At 39.6% G+C, this 12,606-nt stretch overlaps 1 pseudogene; it reads right to left on the bottom strand.

The window, feature by feature from the left end:
* Window positions 1–11,580: 11,580 nt before the first annotated feature.
* Window positions 11,581–12,090, bottom strand: LOC114207914 (U6 snRNA-associated Sm-like protein LSm4 pseudogene; annotated as a pseudogene).
* Window positions 12,091–12,606: the final 516 nt, after the last annotated feature.

Raw genomic sequence — 12,606 nt, forward strand, 5'->3', positions numbered from 1 at the left:
TGCTCTAATGACAAATGATGTTGAACATCTTTTTTTTTTTAAGATTTTATTTATTTATTTGAGAGAGAGAGAGCAGATGAGAGGGGGGAAGGTTAGAGGGAGAAGCAGACTCCTTGCCGAGCAGGGAGCCCAATGCGGGACTGGATCCAGGGACTCCAGGATCATGACCTGAGCCGAAGGCAGTCGCTTAACCAACTGAACCACCCAGGCGCCCTGAACATCTTTCACATGCTTATTTACCATCTGTATATCTTCTTTGTTGAGATATCTGTTCAAGTTTTTTGCCCAATTTTTAAAGATTATTTATTTATTTGAGAGAGAGAGAGAATGAGCAGGGGGAGGGGCAGAGGGAGAGGGAGAAGGCAGGCTCACAGGGAGCCTGATGAGGGGCTCAATCCTAGGACTCCAGGATCATGACCTGAACCAAAGCCTGATGCTCAACCGACTGAGCCAGCCAGGCACCCCTCTTTTGCCCATTTTTCAGTCAAGTTGTTAGTTTTCTTAAGTTTTAAGAGTTCTTTGTATATTTATAATACTCCTTTAACAGATGTGTCTTTGGCAAATATTTTCTCCCATTCTGTGGCTTGTCTTCTCATTCTCTTGAGAGTGTCTTATGCAGAGCAGAAAATTTTAATTTTAAGGAAGGTCAACTCAATAATACTTGCACAGATCATGCCTTTGGTCTTGTATTTTAAAAAATCATTATGATATCCAAGTTCATCTAGATGTTTTTCTGTGTTATTTTCTAGTAGTTTCATAGTTTTGCATTTTACATTTAGGTCTATGACCCATTTGAAGATAATTTTTGGGGGGAACAATGTAAGACCTGTGTCTAGATTAATCTTTTTGCATGAGGATATCCAGTTATTCATTTGTTGAAAAGACTATATTTTCTCCATCACATTGCCTTTGCTCTTTTGTCAAAGATAAGTTGACTACATTTATGCAGCTATCTATTCTACTTAATTGTCTACTTGACTATTCTTTTGCCAAACCACACTGTCTTGATTAATGTAGCTTCACTGCAAGTCTTGAAGTAGGGTAGTATCAGTCTTCCAACTCTGTTCTCATCTAATACTGTGTTGACTGTTCTGGGTCTTTTGCCTCTCCATATAAACTTTAGATCAGTTTGTCAATGTCCACAAAGTAACTTTCTGGGATTTTTATTGTGTTGAATCTATAGATCAAGTTGGGAAGAACTGACATCTTGACAATATTGAGTCTTCCTATCCTTGAACATGAAATATCTCTCCATTTTTTAGTTGTTTAATTTCATTCATCAGTTTTGTAATTTTCCTCATAGATCTTGTACATATTTTATTAGATTTGTACCTAAGTATTTCATTGTTTTGGATGCCAATGTAAATGGTATTGTGGGGTTTTTAATTAAAAAAAAATTTTTTTAAGTAATCTCTACGCCCAACGTGGGGTTTGAACTCACGTTGGGTGAGTTCAACTGTGGTGGTTGGGTGAGTTCAACAGTGACTCACTGACTGAGTCACTCAGGCACCCCGGTATTGTGTTTTTAATTTCAATTTCCACTTGTTCATTGCTGGTATATAAGAAAGTGATTGAGGGGCACCTGGGTGGCTTAGTTGGTTAAGCAACTGCCTTCGGCTCAGGTCATGATCCCAGGGTCCTGGGATCGAGCATCGCATCAGGCTCCTTGCTCAACAGGGAGCCTGCTTCTCCCTCTCCCTCTCCCTGATATTCCGCCTCCTTGTGCTCTCTCTCTCTGTCAAATAAATAAATAAAAAATCTTAAAAAAAAGAAAGTGATTAAATTTTGCATATTAACCTTGTGTACTGCAACCTTGCTGTCATTGCATATTAGTTCTAGTTTTTTTGTCAGTTCTTTTGTATTATCTACATAGATGATCATGTTATCTGTGAACAAAGACAGTTTGTTTTTTCCTTCCCAGTCTGTATACTTTTTATTTCCTTTTCTTGTCTTATTGCATTAAGTTGGATTTCCAGAATGATGTTAAAAAAGGAGTAGTTAGAGGGGACATACTTGCCTTGTTCCTGATCTTAGTAAGAAAGCTTCTAGTTTCTCACCATTGAGTATGATGTTAGCTGTAGGGTTTTTGTAGATATTCTTCATCAATTTGAGTAAGTTCCCCTTTATTCCTACTTTTCTGAGAATTTTTATCACGAATTGGGGGTTGGATTTTGTCAGATGCTTCTTTCTGCATCTATTGATTATGCGATTTTCCTTTTCTCGCCTGTTGGACTCCATTAATAGATTTTTGAATGTTGAACCAGCCTTGCTTAGCTAGGATATATCCCATTTGGTTGTGTTGTATAATTCTTTTTATTTTTTTTTTAAGTTTTATTCATTTAAGTAATCTCTACACCCAATGTGGGGCTTGAACTCATGACCCTGAGATCAAGAGGCTCACATTCTTCCAACTGAGCCACCCAGGTGCCCATAATTCTTTTTAAATATCAACTGCTTTATTATTGTTTCATTTAGAGTTTTAGGAGAATTTAATTTACATTGAAACAAATATTTATGTCTATCTATTATCTATTTATCTATCTACAATTATACATAGATTATGTAGTGACTGTGGATTTTTTCTCTTTTAACTCTATAGAAAGTTCTTTATAAGAAGAGATAGGATGGGCACAGGTGGGCTCAGTTGGTTAAGTGTCTGCCTTGTGCTCGGGTCATGATCCTGGCGTCCTGGGATCAAGTCCTGCATCAGGCTCCCTGCTCTGAGGGGAGTCTGCTTTTCCCTCTCCCTCTGCCCCTCCCCCCTGCTCATTCATGCTCTCTCTCTCTCTCACTGTCTGTCAAATAAATAAAATCTTTAAAAAAATAAGAAGTGATAGATTTAGGATTGAACTTCAGTTTTGTTTAGTTTTATACAAATATAGGTATTAACTGAAGTATTAACTTCAACTTCTCAAAACCATTTAAGAGTATCAGAAAATATGAAAATATTAATATATCAAAATCATTAGTATTATTTTAATAGCTATTAAATATTCATTAGATCATTAAACTTTATTCAGAAAGTTTCAGCATTTCAATTTTTGTAGATATACATAATTTTGTTTTTTCTAAATCTTCATTAAGAATGTAACTGGGAGGACGCCAGGATGGCTCAGTTGGTTAAGCGACTGCCTTCGGCTCAGGTCGTGATCCTGGAGTCCCTGGATCGAGCCCCGCATCAGGCTCCCTACTCAGTGGGGGGTCTGCTTCTGCCTCTGACCCTCTTCCCTCTCATGCTCTCTGTCTCTCATTCTCTCTCTCTCAAATAAATAAATAAAATCTTTAAAAAAAAAGAATGAAACTGGAATGCCTGAGTGGCTCAGTTGGTTAGGCGTCTGCCTTTGGCTCAGGTCATGGTCCCAGGGTGCTGGGATCAAGTCCCGCATAGGCTCCTTGCTCAGCGGGGAGACTGCTTCTCCCTCTGCTACTCCCCCTGCTTGTGTTCCCTCTCTCTCTGAAAAATAAATAAATAAAATCTTAAAAAAAAACATAAGAATGAAACTTAGAAGGCTCTACTGGTTTAAATTATAACACATCTTAAGTATAAATCAATTGTTCTGTTCTTTGAGTGATCTGCCACAATAAATGTAATACTACTGTCATGGAGAGCTGGCACTTAGTGGAGTGACTAGGAATTTATCTTTTGAGTGAAGGATTATGTTGAAATGCAAAATGTTGATTTAAAATAGTTTAATTTTATGTGTTTCTTTGATCTAAATAGATTGCATTATAAAATTGATTGAGGTTATACCATCTTTATTTTATTTTGATTTTATTTTTTTAAAGATTTTATTTATTTGACACAGAGAGACACAGCGAGAGGGGGAACACAAGCAGGGGGAGTGGGAGAGGGAGAAGCAGGCTTCCCGAGGAGCAGAGAGCCCAATGTGGGGCTTGGTCCTGGGATCATGACCTGAGCCAAAGGCAGATGCTTAATGACTGAGCCACCCAGGAGCCCCAAATCTTTTTCTTTTTTTTAAAGATTTTTAATTTATTTGTCAGAAAGAGAGAGTGCATGAGAGAAAGCAAGCACAAGCAGGGGGAATGGCAGAGGGAGAAGCAGGCTCCCTGCTGAGTAGGGAGCCCGATGTGGGGCTCCATCCCAGGACGCTGAGATCATGACCTGAGCCAAAGGCTGACGCTTAACAACTGAGCCACACAGATGCCCCCCCCTTTTTTCCCTTTCTTAACTTTTGTACAGACATAGTAATAAATTCATTCATCCCTTTAATTCTTCCCAACAATACACTCATCCTCAGCAGTATCTTTTCTTTCTTTTTTTTAAATGTTGTTGTTTGTTTATTTTTTTTAAAGATTTTATTTATTTATTTGACAGAGAGGGAACACAAGCAGGGAGAGTGGGAGAGGGAGAAGCAGGCTTCCCGCTGAGCAGGGAGCCCGATGTGGGGCTCAATCCCAGGACTCTGGGATCCTGACCTGAGCCGAAGGCAGATGCTTAACGACTGAGCCACCCAGGCGCCCCGTATCTTTTCTTTTAATTAAAAAAGTACGAGTATCTCAGACATATTAAAATTATAGAGTTTGAACATTTTAAGTTTCACTTTTACCTGATAAGAGTGTTACTTATTAGTCATAACCTAAAGTGCCAGTGAGTTTTTGGGTTGCCTTTTGGTGGGGGGGAGGGTTGCTTTTTAAAGCAAAAAAGAGTTCAAAAGAAAGGGAAAACTGGGGCACCTGGGTGGCTCAGTCAGTTAAGTGTCTGCCTTTGGCTCAGGTCATGATCTCAGGGTCCTGGGATCAAGCCCCACATTGGGCTCCCTGCTCAGCGGAGAGTCTGCTTCTCCCTCTGTGCTCTCCCTCTCTTTCTCTCTCTCTGAAATAAATAAGTAAAATCTTTTAAAAATAAATAAATAAATAAATAAAAATTAAAAAAAAGAAAGGGAAAGCCTAGGAAAGACATAACCGAATTATCCCATTAAAATCATGAAATTCTGTTTGTATATTTGCATACCCAAACCATAAAATACACGAATGTATTCATTCAAAACAGGTATCACTATTTGAGATGATATCTTATAATTTGTAACTATGATTATATCTTTCATATGTTATTGAAACAAGAGTCCTAATGGAATAAGCTTCCCCTTGGTGCCATCTCTCCCATTTCTCAATTCATGTGAGGCTTACACATCAAGGGAAAATATTCATTCAGGTTTTTTCATGTCAGAATAGTTTTGAAGCAGAAATAAATTTCTATGAGCCTAAGCTTTTTCCACATAGAAGCTGACCTAGAGAAGGGTCTTTTGGTCTGGAGCACTGTTTATTACCCAAAGAACTTCTGAGAGTATAATATTTTCTCATCTGTGTTGCCACAGAGAATCACATTCCAGCTCAGGAACAAAAGTTAATTGGTAGAGATTTTCCTTTCTAACCGATCATATACATATAACTTCTTGTCACTTTGTGGACTTGCCAGGGGATGGCATGGAATTTTAACATACAAAAATGAGAGCACATTTTAGCTCATGTGGTATTTCTCCACTTTGAGATCTAATTCATTGTCATTTGCTTTGGAGAAAAATAAGCATACTTCAAATCAAAATTACATGTATCTTTGCAATCTGGCTATCTTACAACTACTCAGTCCAGGTCACCCTGAAGGACACTGCCTTTGCTTGTATGAAGCTGTAACTCCATTCATACTTTATACATACTTCAGTTAGATTTCAATGTAATTAATAATTCAATTTCCAGGAAAGAATCTTACTCCTCAATCAGATATTCCAGAAGGATTTATACCATAATAGAGAAAAAGAGCAGTCTCTCGCCTTGTTCTGACTGTTTGAGCCTATACTATTTCATACTCAATTGATTGGCTGATTCTCTTTCATAAATCTGAATAGAATCCATCATTAATGCCTGCATTCCATTTGTTTCACCTTAAATGGGTTCTGTCAGTCTTCATAACAAAAAGATAGCTGTCTCCTTTCTTTCTTTCTTTCTTTCTTTCTTTCTTTCTTTCTTTCTTTCTTTCTTTCTTTCTTTCTTTCTTTCTTTCTTTCTTTCTTTCTCTCTCTCTCTCTCTCTTTCTTTGTCTTTCTTTCTTTCCTTCCTTCCTTCCTTCCTTCCTTCCTTCCTTCCTTCCTTCCTTCCTTCCTTCCTTCCTTCTTTCTCTCTCTCTCTCTCTCTCTCTCTCTCTTTCTAAGGATGGAACTAGGGGCGCCTGGGTGGCTCAGTTGTTAAGAATCTGCCTTCATCTCAGGTCATGATCCTGGGGTCCTGGGATTGAGCCCTGCATCGGGCTCCCTGCTCAGTGGGAGGCCTGCTTCTTCCTCTCCCACTCCCCCTGCTTGTGTTCCCTCTCTCGCTGTATCTCTCTGTCAAATAAACAAATAAAATCTTAAAAAAAAATAAATAAAGGATGGAACTAGCTTGGACTAGATCAAGCAAGACCGTTAGGCAGGCTGAGAGCCCAGGCCGGTGGGAATCAGCCATTATACATTGTAACTGTTGTTTTATTTTTTAATTTAAAATTTTATTTATTTATTTGACAAAGACAGACACAGCAAGAGAGGGAACACAAGAAGGAGCAGTGGGAGAGGGAGAAGCAGGCTCCCCGCAAAGCAGGGAGCCCAGCGCGGGGCTCGATTCCAGGACTCTGGGATCATGACCTGAGCGGAAGACAGACACTTAACCGACTGAGCCACCCAGGCGCCCCTATTTTTCTTATTTTAAAAGGTTTTTATTTTAATTGCAGTTAGTTAACATACAGTGTTATAGTAGTTTCAGGTGTACAATATAGTGATCCTACAATTCCATGCATCACCCAGTGCTCCTCATGACAAGTGCATTCCTTAATCCCCATCACCTATTTACCCCATCCCCCCACCCACAACTCCTCTGGTAACCATCAGTTTGTTCTCCATAGTTAAGAGTCTGTTTTTCTATCTCTCTCTCTCTCTCTCTTAAAAAAGAGAGTTCTCTGCTCATTTGTTTCTTAAATTTCACATATGAGTGAAATTATACGGTATTTGTCTTTCTCTGACTTATTTCGCTTAGCATTATACTCTCTAGCTCCATCCATGTTGTTGCAAATGGCAAGATTTCATTCTTTTTTATGGCCAAATAATATTCCACTGTATATATATACATCACATCTTCTTTATCCATTCATCAATAGATGGACACTTGGGCGTTTTCCATTTCTTAGCTATTGTAAATAATGCGGCTAGAAACATAGGAGTACACATATCCCTTTGAATTAGTGTTCTCTTATTCTTTGGGTAAATACCCAGTAGTGTGGTTGCTAGATGGTATGGTAGTTCTATTTTTAATTTCTGAGGAACCTCCATACTGTTTTCCAGGGTGGCTGCACCAGTTTACATTCCCACCCATCCTTCAAGAGGGTTCCTCTTTCTCTGCATCCTTGTCAACACCTGTTGTCCCTTGTGTTGTTGATTTTAGCCATTCTGACAGCTGTGAGGTGATATCTCACTGTAGTTTTGATTTGCATTTCCCTGATGGTAAGTGATGATGAACATCTTTTCATGTGTCTGTTGGCCATCTGTATGTCTTTGGAGAAATGCCTGTTCATGTTTTCTGCCCATGTTTTTAAAAAGATTTTATTTATTTATTTGACAGAGAGAGACACAGTGAGAGAGGGAACACAAGCAGGGGGGAGTGGGAGAGAGAGAAGCAGGCTTCCCGCTGAGCAGGCAGCCTGATGTGGGGCTTGATCCCAGGACCCTGGGATCATGAACTGAGCCGAAGGCAGACACTTAACGACTGAGCCACCCGGGTGCCCCTCCTGCCCATTTTTAAATTAGATTATTTGTTTTTTGGGTGTTGAGTTGTGTAAATTCTTTCTATATTTTGGATCCTAACCTTTTATCAGATATGTCATTTGCAAATATCTCCTCCCATTCTGTAGTTTGCCTTTTAGTTTTGTTGATTGTTTCCTTCACTGTGCAGAAGCTTTTTATTTTGATGTAGTCTCAATAGTTTATTTTTGCTTTTGTTTCCCTTGCCTCAAGAGACATATCTAGAAAGAGGTTGCTATGGCCAATGTCAAAGAGGTTACTGCCTGTGATCTCTTCTAGGATTTTTATAGTTTCAGGTCTCACATTTAGGTCTTTAATCCATTTTGAATTTATTTTTGTATATGGTGTAAGAATGTGGTCTAGTTTCATTCTTTTGCATGTTGCTGTCCAGTTTTCCCAACACCATTTGTTGAAGAGACTATCTTTTTCCCATTGGATATTCTTTTCTGCTTTGTTGAAGATTAATTGACTACATAGCTGTGGGTTCATTTCTGAGTTTTCTATTCCATTCCATTGATCTATGTGTCTATTTTTGTGCCAATATCATACTGTTCTGATTCTACAGTTTTAATATAACTTGAAGTCCAGAATTGTAATGCCTCTAGCTTATCTTTTTCTTTTTTAAAAAAAAAAAGCTCTTAAAAAAAGATTTTATTTTTATTTATTTGACACAGAGACAGAGATAGTGAGAGAGAGAGAGAGAGCATAAGCAGGGGGAGCGGCGGGCAGGCCGAGGGAGAGGGAGAAGCAGGCTCTCTGCTGAGCAAGGAGCCCAATGTGGGGCTTGATCCCAGGACCCTGGGATCATGGCCTGAGCCGAAGGCAGCCGCTTAACCGACTGAACCACCCAGGCGCCCCTGCTTTGCTTTTTCAAGATTGCTTTGGCTATTCAGGGTCTTTTATGGTTCCATTCATATTTTAGGATTGTTTACTCTAGCTCTGTGAAAAAATGCTATTGGTATTTTGATAGAAATTGCTTTATTCTTTAAATTTTTATTGTTATGTTAATCACCATACATTACATCATTAGTTTTTGATGTCGTGTTCCATGATTCATTGTTTGTGCATAACACCCAGTGCTCTACGCAGAACGTGCCCTCTTGAATACCCATCACCAGGCTAACCCATCCCCCCAAACCCCTCCCCTCTGGAACCGTCAGTTTGTTTTTCAGAGTCCATCGTCTCTCATTGTTCGTCTCCCCCTCCGATTTACCCCCCTTCATTCTTCCCCTCCTGCTATCTTCTTCTTCTTTTTTTCTTAACATATATTGCATTATTTCTTTCAGAGATACAGATCTGTGATTCAACAGTCTTGCACAATTCATAGTGCTCACCATAGCACATACCCTCCCCAATGTCTATCACCCAGCCACCCCATCCCTCCCACCCCCCACCACTCCAGCAACCCTCAGTTTGTTTCCTGAGATTAAGAATTCCTCATATCAGTGAGGTCATATGATACATGTCTTTCTCTGATTGACTTATTTCACTCAGCATAACACCCTCCAGTTCCATCCAGGTCGTTGCAAATGGCAAGATCTCATTCCTTTTGATGGCTGCATAATATTCCATTGTGTATATATACCACATCTTCTTTATCCATTCATCTGTCGATGGACATCATGGCTCTTTCCACAGTTTGGCTATTGTGGACATTGCTGCTATAAACATTGGGGTGCACGTACCCCTTCGGATCCCTACATTTGTATCTTTGTGGTAAATAACCAGTAGTGCAATTGCTGGATCGTATGGTAGTGATAGAGATTGCTTTAAATGTGTAGATTGCTTTGGGTAGGTAGACATTTTAACAATATTTGTTTTTCCAACCCATGAGCATGCAATGTCTTTCCATTTCTTTGTGTTGTCTTCAATTTCTTTCATCAGTGTTTAATAGTTTCCAGAGTACAGGTCTTTCACCTCTTTGGTTAGGTTTATTCCAAGGTATCTGATTAATTTTGGTGCAGTTGCAAATGGGATTATTAATTTCTCTGCTGCTTCATTGTTGGTGTATATAAATGCAACAGTTTTCTGTACATTGATTTTGTATCCTGTGACTTTACTGAATTTATCAGTTCTAGCAGTTTTTTCATTCAGGCTTTAGAGTTTTCTGTATATAGTGTCATGACATCTGCAAATAGTGATTTTTACTTCTTCCTTACTGATTTGGATGCCTTTTATTTCTTTTTTGTTTCCTGATTGCTGTGGCTAGGACTTTCAGTACTGTGTTGAAGAAAGGGGTAAGAGTGGACATCCTTGTCTTGTTCCTGACCTTAGGGAAAAAACTCTCAGTTTTCCTCAGTGAGGATGATGTTAGCTATGGGTTATTCATATATGGCCTTTATTATGTTGGGGTGTATTCCCTATAACCCTACTTTGTTGAAGGTTTTTTTTTTTTATCATGAATGGATGTTGTACTTTGTCAAATGCTTCTTCTGTGTCTATTGAAATGATCATATAGTTCTTATCCTTTCTCTTATTGATGTGATGTATCACACTGCTTGACTTGTGAATATTGAACCACCCTTGTGACCCAGGAATAAATCCTACTTGATCATGGTGAATGATTTTTTTAATGTATTGTTGAATCAGTTTACTAGTATCTTATTGAGGATTTTTGCATCTATGTCAATCAGGAATATCAGCCTGTATTTCTTATTTTTAGTGGTGATCTTTATCCAGTTTTGGTATCAGGATAATGCTGGCTCATAGAATGAATTCAGAAGTTTTCCTTCCTATTCTATTTTCTGGAATAGTTTGAGAAGAATAGGTATTATTCTTCTTTAAATGTTTGGTAAATTCACCTGTGAAGCCGTCTGGTCCTGGACTTTTGTTTTTTGAGAGTTTTGTGATTACTGATTCAATTTCTTTCCTGGTTATCAGTCTGTTCAAATTTTCTATTTCTTCCTGCTTCGGTATTAAAAGGTTATATGTTTCTCGGTATTTATCCATTTCTTCTAAGTTGTCCAATTTGTTGGCATATAGTTTTTCATATTATTCTCTTATGATTGTTTGTATTTCTGTGGTGTTGGTTGTTATTTCACCTCTCTCATTTGTGATTTTATTTATTTGGGTCCTTTCTCTTTTTTTCTTGATAATTCTGGCTTGAGGTTTATCAATTTTATTGATTTTCTTCAAAGAACCAGCTCCTGGTTTCATTAATCTGTTCTATTGTTTTGTTTTGTTTTAGTTTCTATACCATTTATTTCTACTCTAATCTTTATTATTTCCTTCCTTCTGTTGGTTTCAGGTTTTTTTTTTTTTTTGTAGTTGTATTTGTTTTTATTCTTGTAACACAAACAGGGAGAGAGGAGGCAAGGGGGCAGGGCCCAGCAATGTCCCAGGAACAGCTTCTGTGGCATACGTTCATACGTATTTGTTTTCAAAAGGCAATCCTGAGGTCCGTGTTTCAGGAAACTCCCAAGGCTGTCAATCTCAGTGCAAACAGCTTAAAATAAAAACCTCCGGTCTGTTCACCACACGAGGATCCAACTCAAAATGCAAAACAAGCCTGTTTGGAAAGTGCCCGCCCTTAAAACAAGAGCGAGGGCTTTAAAGACACATTAAACACAGACTCTTCCAGGAATCAAGTCAGCTTGGAGACTTCAGAAAACCAAAAACACTGAATAACATATCCAACTGTAGAACTGCTGGCTTAAAAAAAAGGGGGGGGGTACTTTATGTAAAAAGGATCACAAAATGACAGGTGGGGAGGGGGGCTCTTCCCCAACACCTGCCTCTTTTTGTTCTGAACACATTTGTGACCAGGAGAGTAGAAACACAGCCTCAGGGAGTGGGACCAGATGCTCAGTGGCGGCTCAGTCTCTCGGGGACGGACGGAGGGTCGGCTCACTGTTTGCCCGCCTGTCGGCCCGGCTTCTCTTCCGGCTGACCTCTGCCCGTGCCTGGGATCCCACCTCGGCCCCGGCCACCAAACACACCTCGCCCAGCACCCCCCATGCCTCGGCCCGTCTGCTGCTTCTGCTGCTGCAGGCCGCCGCGGCCACGGCCCTTAGCCACCACCTCCTCCTTGACCATGTCGATGATCTCATCGGGGATACGCAGGTACTTGATGGTGCTGCCACGGATGTAGCACTCGGGCATCCACCAAAACTTGTCCCCATCCCTGGATGTGCAGATCACCTCTCGAAGGTTAATGTTCATCCAGTTAGCACAGCTCACCAGGTGCCCATTGTATGTCTACCCATTTTTGAGTTCCACCAACATGGGATGATTCTGAGCCGTCTTCAGCAGCGACAGGGTAAGCATGCTGTCGGCGGGGAGCAGGCTCGCCAACCACTGCCGCCGCCGCCGCCGCTCACGCGCCCGCCGGTAGCCGCCCTGGTTTCAGGTTTTGTTTGTTGTTCTTTTTCTAGCTCCTTTAGGTGTAAGGTTAGGTTCTTTGAGATTTTTCTTGCTTCTTGAGGTAGGCCTGCATTGCTATAAACTTCCCTCTTAGAACTGCTTTTGCTGCATCCCAAAGGTTTTGCACCTTTGTGTTCATTTTCATTTGTTTCCATGTAATTTTTTATTTCTTCTTTTATTTCCTGGTTGACCTATTCATTGTTTAGTAGCATGTTATTCAACCTCCATGTATTTGTGGTCTTTCCAGATATTTTCTTGAGGTTCACTTCTAGTTTCAAAGCATTGTGGTCAGAAAAGATGCATGGTATGACTTTGATCTTCTTGGATATGTAGAGGCTTGTTTTGTGAGCTAATATGTGATCTATTCTAGAGAATGTTCCATGTGTACTTGAAAAGGAATGTATTCTGTTTTAGGATGAAATGTTCTTAATATATCTGTGAAATTCATGTGTTCCAGTGTATC

This window comes from Eumetopias jubatus, unplaced genomic scaffold, assembly GCF_037043125.1.
Source record: "Eumetopias jubatus isolate StellerSeaLion01/CBP00866 unplaced genomic scaffold, mEumJub1_p1.0 scaffold_7, whole genome shotgun sequence".
NCBI lineage: Eukaryota > Metazoa > Chordata > Mammalia > Carnivora > Otariidae > Eumetopias > Eumetopias jubatus.